Source organism: Tyto alba, unplaced genomic scaffold (assembly GCF_018691265.1).
Source record: "Tyto alba isolate M040663 unplaced genomic scaffold, T.alba_DEE_v4.0 Super-Scaffold_17, whole genome shotgun sequence".
NCBI lineage: Eukaryota > Metazoa > Chordata > Aves > Strigiformes > Tytonidae > Tyto > Tyto alba.
This window is the reverse complement of record NW_024881279.1, coordinates 2,155,690-2,165,863: the sequence shown is the minus strand read 5'-3', so window position 1 is coordinate 2,165,863 and position 10,174 is coordinate 2,155,690.

Genomic DNA, 10,174 nt, shown 5'->3' with positions numbered 1-10,174 from the left:
AGAAAACCAGAGCAGTCAGGTTCTTCAAGGCAGTCGCTAAGTCCTGAAACGTGCTGGGAGCACAGTGGCTGCAAACCAGCGACAACGCTGTCTGCTCCAGGGTCTGGCCAGGCACGCTTCACGTGGAAGCAGCATCACCAAAGTGAATCCATTTGTGATCCAACAGTCTTCAGAGCCATTATTTTATAATAAAACCCAGCTCGTTTCAGAGCCATTGCAGAACGTAACCACGGCCAAGCGCAGAGCATCGAGGGTGTCCTCAGGACCGCGTGCTTCAGCCCAGGCCGGGGAAAACGTCTGCACAGGAGGGACAGGGTTTCATTCTGCTGGGATGAAAAGGGGGTTTGGTGCCTCAAAAAGAAGAAATCAGATACAGCAAGACCTGCCCTCCAACCTGTGTCTGCACACACTTGGCACGCCATCACCTTCAAGTTTTTTGGGACTTCCTACCCAGGCCTCATTCCTCCCCCCTCCTCGGGGCTGGTCCCAGCCAGCACCGCGCAAACGTAGCCGTGGGGAGCAGCGGAATATCCCACGAGGGCCACAGCGAGGAGCCTTCTCCTCCCAAACCCCCAGCCCCAAATCCTGCACCCGCCGCCCCATCACTGGGAGCTCCCTGGCCGCTTCCACTGAGCGCCCTCGCTCCGTCCCGCCCTGGCGTGAGGTGATGCCGGATCCGTTCAGAGATGTATTATCAATTTTAATTTGCTCCGTTTATTTAATGAAACTCATTGAGACTAATCCTCATTTTCTAGCAAGTGTAAAAAAGTTCCGTTTAATTAAAATTAATGACCTTCACGCCTTCAGAAGAATTTCAGGCTCCGAGGATTAGATTTAACACTTTGTGCAAGATGGAAGTACAAAAACAACGCTCAATTAGATGAGGAAAAAAATCTGTGAAAAAGACCATTATTTCTGTTGATAGCTTAAACTTTTGCTTGAGGGAGAAAATATAGTCAGTGGAGGGAAAGAAGTGATGTTTCCTAATACTGGCTACTCTCTGCAATTATAAAAAATGTGTTTGTAGTTTAATTGCTTCCAGTAAATTTACTGCAATGACATTCATTGCTTCTTTCTAATTTTCATTTTTGAGAATTAATATCACAAAGAGAGAAAAAAATTGGATATATCATCATTAAAAAGGCCTTCTTAGTATGTGGGATTTCAGACGTGGAAGATTTTAGAAACTAATGGCAAAAAATAAATTATATTAAGGTCTCTGACATAAAACATGAAGACTAAACAAATGGTGAACAACATTTGTGTGTACCTCACTATTATTCTCCTCACTCAAAGCCTATATTGCATATCATTATATATCTGTATAATTTATTAGAGAAATGCCATTGAAATCCCCTTTACATTGAACTGCTGAAATTGCCTTCAAATTAATGGATACAGATTTTAAAAAATAAAACCCCAAAACCAGCTTACATTCAAGGGAACACACCCTTAGCCTGCTGGGACACTGCTTGGAGCTTATCTGTTACACCCACCCTCACATAAACATTAAGGTACAAAACTTTACCATTCTAAGAAAGTCACCTTGTTTCATTACAATGGTAGGAAGGCATATTTCTATTTGTAAACAAGTTATTGTACACTTCTTTGTTGTGTTTTTCTGGGTTACAGCTGTGTATTTTTAATGAAGTAATGCTTTTCTGCTTTAGGTAGATATCTGTATTTTAAACTGACTGTGCATCACAGTGAAATTATGAAATCCTTTATTTAAAAACTGTGGCAAAGCAGAACATGACAAATTGATGTGTGGGAGTTGAATGTTCTTAATTTTCTAATTAGTGTTTTAAAAAAACAACTAAAAAAAAAAAGGAGCTTGCAACAAAGCCCAACAAATGCAAGAACCATATTCACATCACACTCAAACCAACCAAAAGCTGAACCCCCTCCCAATGTGCTTTCATAATTGCTCTTTCCAGGGGCATATTCAGCCCCGGCCATTCATCTCAGATATTAGGGACTCAGTATTAAATATGAGCTTTCACAGCCGAAAAGCTAGCAGCTTCCCATACTGATGTGCTTTTCAAACAGAACAAAGGAAAACATAACCAAAGCCACATCTACTTCCACATTCATCATGTTCCCAAATCCCCATTTCTTCTGGTGTTCACATTTTACTTTTTAATTACTGTAGAAGAAAGTCAGTTTTTCTCATCGTCCAGCTGATAATCTTCACAGCTTGTTGAGTATTGCCAAGTTGCAAACGGTTTACATATCTTCACATTTATTTTTAAAAAATGTAACTTTCAAAAATTTCTCCTGAAGCAACATCTGTGTTTGCATATATTTTAATGTATTCCCTGAAGTTTACTTGTTAGTGGCTTTCCCTTCTCCACACTTCAGTGATAATGTCTGAGGCGTAAATGAATAAATGCATTTTAGTCAGTGCTGTCTTTGATTTAAGAAAATAATTAAACCTACACTAACCCTGTGCCATTCCTCCCTTCTGTTTGTCTGGAATCCATTCTGGTAGCACCACTGGCATCCTGCAGGCCATTGTTTTTTTTCAGTAATGCTTTGCAATAACACCACTGGCAATACAAGGTGTACTCCAAATACTCCAATGAAACCACATTTTCCTGCAAGGAAACACTAAAAGGGTTTTCTAAGATTTATGAGACACCTGTAGCTCAGCAGGGCAAACCACAGCCCAATGCAAACCCCAAAACTGGCTGCCTGGCAGGACTCTGCACCTCATACAGTAGCTAAGGCAAAGCTTGCAAACATTTCATCATTTGCATATCCAACCCAAAAGATATTCTGTGAAATTTCCAACAGTCATTAGCATTTATCATCATAAGGCTCTACTCCAACATGGCTAACAGAGTTTGCACTTACCAATAGCCGCTATAAAATTATATACTTAGGCATCAGGGACTACAGATAAGGGCTTTGGGAACACCAGAAGAGATTTCCATGAATCCGTGTAGACACATGACCTCCCAAAATCCGTTTACAGCCCTCTGTACCAGGACACTGCCTGCTGCAGATATTCAGCAGCGACACTGCAGGCAGGTTCCTGTAGCGACCTTTTAACTGCTCCGTGATACCAGGGTGGGCCAGGGGTGAAATTAGTGTTCACGTCAGGCTGTGGAGCAGCCGGGAGCGCGGAGCAGCCCCCTGAGTCCCTGGGCTCATTGGGGGACAGGGGCGGCACCCCCCTGCTTCCCATTCTGCCCTCGGATCACACTCGGTGGAATTAAATATTGTCATTTTGTGCTGATGCCCTGGCCTTTCCCAGCCGGAGGAAGATGTTCATAACCAGAGACCCAGATGGGCTTGTTGCCTCTGAGCTATGGCCCTTGCAGGACCAAACCAAACGGGTTTCCTAAGGCATGCTCACAGTTCCCCTTGAAAAGGCAAAGCTGAAATAAAAGGGACACCAGGCACCCCCCATCACTCAGCCCTTGTGCAAGCAAAAAGCCAGAAGCATCAGCAGGGATTTATCAGGTGGCAGCAGACAAACACAGCCCGGAGCACACAGGGCTTGGCTGCAACTCCTGCTACCTGTCACCAGCATGGCTCTACCCCCATGATGATGGATAATGAAATTAAGCAGCAATTAGGACTGGGCTAACCTCTAAAGGTTACAGGAGATCCTTAAAGCTATCCAGATACACATAAGCTACATGGCGCCTTTTGATTTATGAACCTAAGCTCAAAGCTTTAGGCATAGGGCTGAGGTCCCCTTTCAGTAATTATTCAAGTAAATTCTCCCAACAACCCATTTGCATCCTTAATAAGGCCTCCACATCACCGCATCTTGTGTTTAAAGAAAAGAAAATCAGATATATATATATTTTTGTACCATTTCAACAGCAGGGAAGTGTGTGAGGATAGAGGCAAGCATGAAATCCAAAAGAAGTTCACCTCTCTGACCGTGGACATCTCCAATTTGGGGTATAATGCAGAGAGAACAGAGAGACCTCTGATTTCAACCGCTTCCATTAAAAAAAAAAATCTAAATAAATATTAGATAGACACCTAATTATGGTTTTTGAAGTCTACTGTCCTGCCTAACTGCCCAAGCCCCCCAGCCTGAGCACACGCCTGCTGTCCCCACACCACAGGACGCTCAAGTGCCCCCAAAATGCCGCCCTTGAACTCTGCTTTTCCACCCCTCCACCTGGAGCAGGGACTGGTGCTCCCACCTGCCCCCTCCTGTCCCTACAGCCAGGGGAACCTGCAGAGCTGCCTTGCTGCTGGGAAACTGAGGCACAATGGGTGAAGTGACCACTCAGAGGCCATTCCACTGGGTCGGGTAATACAGCCACATTTGAAAGATTCATTATGTCCAAGGTCTGTAGAATTCTTCCCAACTAAGAATTCTGCAACTAAACTCATGCTTCTGGATTCATTTGAATCTAACTTTGTTTCCTCAAGGAAAAATAACCAAATTCTAACTTTATTTGGTGTAAAAATATTGGAATATTATGCTTAATGTGACTTCATTTGTCAGATTTCAAAAGTCATAATTTTTTTTCCTAAACCAAGAATTTTATAGGGACATATTTCATGTTCAACATGTTATCTACATATTTCTCAAACCATTTTTTCCTCAGCCAGTTACTTGTAACCAGCAACCTAAAGTATTAATCATCAGGTTGAATGAATAAGTAGGATCTTTAGCACCTGGGATCGCACAATCACTCAGCCCCAAGTTCAAGAAAAATTCCTGAGGCTCTTCACTGAAATATATCCCAATTACCCATCACCACTAATCACTTTTCAATGCATTTAGGATAGCAGTCATGAATCAGTCTCATCTGCTCGTTTCCAGAGCTTTATGCACTACCAAGGCTCTCAGAAACATCTTCAGGGAGCACTGAGATGCAACAGCTTCCCCAGAAAGCTCTTTAATGGATCTGGGAAACAAGAGTCTTACGAAAACTTGCTCCTAAATAGATCTAAAAATAATTTTGTTCTAGTATCTAAACAACTCTTTAAAATAGAAATATAAATGTTTAAAAGAAACAAACCTCAAACAACAAAGATTTCTTCAGTCCAACAGCTTTAAAAAAACACAGATCTCCACCACGAGCTGCAGAAACCCTCCCTTGGCCCAGGTGGCCCTTTTATAACCCTTCTGGGAGTGACGTCTCCTGCCCTCATTGGGCCACTCCTAATGCCAGGTGGCTTCAATGAGCTGGTTCATTAGCCAATTAAGCTAATTAGGGGTTTTTTTATGTTGAATAATTCAGAGATATTTATGAAACCATTTCAAAACTGTGGACCAAATCCTGATTGGAGTTGCAACTCTACAAAACATTTGATTTCACATTGAAAATGATTGATAAACAGTATTTAAATTTACCAGTCAAAATTCCCCCAAACTCAGACGAGCAGTATTACAATTGCCTTTTCTACAGCAATCAACTAAATAAACATCAAGCTACCAGCAGTTTGTTTCTTCTGTGGAAGCATTTGCCATCAGCAATTGTTCAGGGCAAAGAGCAGTATTGTGAAGTGTATTTGTTTTTGTTTAAGTGATCCTCAATTGGGTTGGGTTGGTGTTGGGAGTAATTGCGTACACATGTTGAAATAACGAGGTGCTGTGGTGTAAATGAGCTGGCACACTCCCTCTCCAGCACAGACTCGTAGCAGGGGACACCCAGTGCCACTGGTTTGTCTTGCCATTAGCACCAGTGCCGTGAGGAACAACCCGGCTCTGGCGGGATGGCATGGAGGGGCTAGCAGAGCCAGAAATGCAAAGCCAGCCAAGTCACCACCCAGCACGGGGCCGTAAAAATCTCCACATACACAAACCCACCCTACGGCACGGGGCTGTAACGAAGTGCCAATACCGGGCCAACACCCCCCAAGCAAAGGGTACTCTGGCACCATCCTCCTGCTGCAGACCCCCAGTCCCACCGCCCGCAGATGGAGCCCACTCCCACAGGGCTGGGAGAGCCCCAGCTCCTGGCGAGACACAAGCTTTAGAATCTTAGAATCATAGAATACCAGGTTGGAAGGGACCTCATTGATCACCTGGCCCAACCTTTCTTGGCAAAAAATAAAGCTTCCTTGGTATAAAAGCTAGTGAAGCTCTGGGCATCTCTACGTGCTTTGACCAACAGTGGTGGCCCAGCATCCTTCTAGACTTCTGCCCCACTTGGGAGCTTTGCGTGGAAATGCCCCTCATTTCTCCTCCTTTTTCTGTTCGGATTAGCAGATCTGTAAGATGCTGTTTGGTAATGGTGACAACTGGGTGGAGAATTTCAGGATCAACATTTTAGTTTTGCAAATCTAATGTGGCAAATAGGTAGGAGTTGGTGACCAAGCTCCTTCTGTAGACATAATTTCTGTGCCTTCACTCCTTCTTCCAAAAATGACATACATCTCTGGTTTGTAACAAAGTGCAATGATAAATCTATTGAGATTACAAAACACATATATTAGGATTATGAGATATTTAAACACTGTATAAGGGTAAACTGTACATGTGAGGCGGGACTAAAAGAGCAGGAAGAGGTCTCCAATCATTTTCTACACCTACACCTGGCAAGTGTTTGATTAGCACTTAAGAAAAACTAATGTTCAAGATTTTTTTTTTTTTTCCCTTTTTTTTCCTGATTTACCTTCACTCTTTAATTGCAAATAAAGCCTGCAAGCAGCCTGGCCCTGTCAAGGCTCGGCTGGTGGCCTGGAGACGGGCCACAGCGTATCCCCACGCCACGCTCCGTGCCCGGCTCGATGCAGCAGCCAGCAGCGCAGCCCGGGGGGAGCACGGCACCCCCCCACACTACTGGCCCCGGCCCCCTGCCTGGGCTGCACGCTGGAGCCCTCTGGTAGCCCATGGGGCTGCAGACTCCCAATGCTGAAACGCGGGTTGAGCCATCTCCCCTGAAAACAAGAGCTTCCAAATCCAGCTGCTAGCAGAGCAGAAAGCCTCCTCGGCTCCCCTCTCCCCATCCTCTCTCCCCCTATCCTCTCTCCCCCCATCCTCTCTCCCCCCATCCCCTGTCCCCCATCCCCTCTCCTCTCCCCTCCTGGAGGCAGGCAGGAGGTGATGAGGATGAGCGGCAGGGATGCCGGTGGGCAGAGGGTGCAGCTGCAGTGCCAGGTTTTACGGTGCTTTGCTTCTGGCAGAGACGGCATTTTAGGGGAGAGCGGGGAGAAGAGAGCGCAGAGCCAGGGCGGTGTGTCTGGACCAGAGGACACTGGCCAGAGAAGCTCACACGGTGGTCACGAGGGGTCTCCTGGGGGCGTGGGGGTGGATCATTTGCTGCCTGTGATGTCTGAGCTCCAGAAGTGCCCTGCTGAGATGGGGGGAGGTGATGTTATCACTGTTTTGGGGAGGGTAACGTGAAGGGCCCCCCCAATCAGCATCTGGTCAACACATGTTTAGCTTGGGACCTGCACAGACTCAGTGACATCGCCTTTGGGCTTTGGGGAGCGCAGTGCAATTCTTGTTTCTTCAGGAATGATTTGGTACCCTAAGACACCCCAAGGAAACGGGTGCCGAAAGTACAGAATTTATATTGATTTATGCAGGCAAATGCTATTGCAGAAAGGGTTCCATCCAAATTATTTTATTTAGTATGGATCTGAAAAGTTATGGATTGGAAACAGTCTGGCCACCTATATCCAAGAACCGTTGCTGCAAAAATTATTCATCAGGATTTTCACCAAGCAGTTATGTCCGAAGCCCAAAGCTGCGTTGCAGAACGATGACAGTGGGCCTCCTCTCTTGAAACAAACCTCCTCTTTTTTTCCTTTTCAGCATGTTTACTAAAGGAAAGCCTGCCCATCGCCTCTGCCCCAAAATGGCATCCTTACCAAAGATGAGTTATATGCATATAAAATATGACAAAGGAAGAGGAGTGAAAAGGAAAGCTCCATAGCAAGAGGTCCAGGTGCCTCCTCCGCGCCAGGGTCCTGTTGGGGTGTCACCCGCCGCCCGGTCAGAGCCTCGGGGGGTTCTCACTGTGACCCCCCTGCTGCAGGGAGCACCGATCCCGGCGGGAGCTCCGGGGATGAGCCGGGCTGCTGGGCTGCGGGAAGGACTGTGCCGCAGCCGAGGAAAGCTGAACAGCTCGTGGTTTGCCAGGCAGGTGCTGTCACTGCAAAATCTGACACAACAGATAAGCGTTAGTTGAAATAATTATAGAAAGTGCTTCTACTAAAGCATCTTTAATACAAATGAAATATCATTAGCAGCAAGACACTTATTTTATTACAATTGTTTGAGACTTAGCGGTGATTATTGCTGGCACACATACCGAAGTAAAAATCCTTTGACATTATTTTGTTTAAGACATTTAAAATATTGTACTAATAGAATAATTAAAGAAAAAGAGGGAAAAAAAAAAAAAAAAAGCAGAAAGCAATGCTTAGAGAACAGGTCATATCACCATCCCCGTACACCGCACACCCCTGTCACAGCGGCTAGTTGCCCCTGGGGGGGGGTGGCAGTGACTCCCCATGCCCGGGGGTCCTGGGGCTGCATCCCAAATCCTGCCGTGGGACCGAGGTCCCTGGCCACACACCAAGGCTCAGCAGAGGCATCTGGAGGGGAGGTGGGAACATCGCCCCGAGCAAAGAGGAGCAAGAGCCGTGCGAGGGCAGCGGGAGCAAGCGGGGGGCGAGGGGCCAGCAGCGGTACCTGGGCCCAGGCGGCGGGGGCACGGAGGGGCACGGAGAGGACGGGAGGTTAGAAGCAGAGGAGGGGTGAGCAGCCGCATCTCGGGTGGCCGAGGCGACGTGCTAGCTGAGATAATTTGTTGTTTACGTGTGGCTTCCACAAATTTCGTTTTTGAGTGAGAGGAGAAAAGCAGCGGAATGTGGGCGGATGCTGGGTGAACTTCTGTTGTCTTTGCTGTGACCGTACCGTGCTCCATGAGAAAAAGCATCTCTAGATAGCCAAAGACAGGCTTCAAGGAGCTTAAAGATGAATTAAAAAGCCAGAAAAAATTAAAGTGGGAAAAATGAGAAAAAAATTACATGATTTCAATCCCCTCTCTAATCTAGTGGAAAAGCAATCAGGCAGGTTGCAGTCCATTAATACTGGGAGGAACTTGGGGGGGGACAGTGATAATTGGTGTCTCTGGGCTTTGGAGAAGTGGGAAGGCAAAGTTTATCATGAGGTGTAGTCATGGGCCTTCAGGAAAGAAAACCTGTATTCCTGGGTCACTAACCACCCGAGGTGGCTTTGCCTTCATCTGGGAAATACAAGACAGAGCTCGGCCCGCCAGCACAGCTCCCGCGGGAGAATCGCTCACCCAGTGCCCAGCCGGGCACTCCTGCCTCCTCCACTTCGCTGAACGTGACACTGCTCCTGCTTCAGCTGCTGAAATCTGCAGCCTGAACAGCTTCAACGTAGTGTATGTAGGTACATGCATATGCACCAGAAGTATGGCAGGACGAATCCAAAGGAATCCAAATCTCAACAATGTAAAAATCCGCCTGAGGAAGATAAAAAAATAGACAAAAGTCTCATCGTATTCAACCTGAGGAACAACTGTCCCCAGACTTTGATCCCTCATTCGCTCTCCTCTAGTTCCATTTCCAAATTCAGTATCTGTCTTTCTGATTTGAACACTCCCTGTGAAATGAGCAACATTTTGATTTTACTTGGATTTAAAATATATGGTGGCCTGAAGTGAAGATGAAAAACAGGCACCAGTTTCCAATTCTCTCTATGCACAGTATTTGAAATAAAAATCTTAATGAATGAGTTCCTTAAAGGCAGAAGTAAAAAATTCACATAAAATTCAATTAAAATAATTTAGCCTAATCTGCTGTTGAACAATTAAGACTTTGCTAAATCAGGGGTAGAATTTACATAAAAATTAAACTAACCCATGTGTGGTATTAAGCCATTTCAGAATTACCAGTAATTTAATTGACTATGTTTAAATCTTTTGTTATCAGTATGATTGTTGTGGCTTTCTTCAACATCAGGAAGGTAAACAGAGAGAGCACCAGCCATGCATGCCCCACCCAAATCAATTATGCCATAAAACTGAACTTAATGAATAGTCATTTTCAAATTTTTGCTTTATTTGCATGTTAATATGAACATGTGCAGCTAATTTCAGAAAGCGACTTGCATCCGTAATTCTGGGGAGCTCGGGGAGCCCACGCTGTGCCGCGATGACGGCTGTCCCGCGCCGTGGCCCCGGGGGCGAAGCCGACACGAGTCCCACCCCGGGCA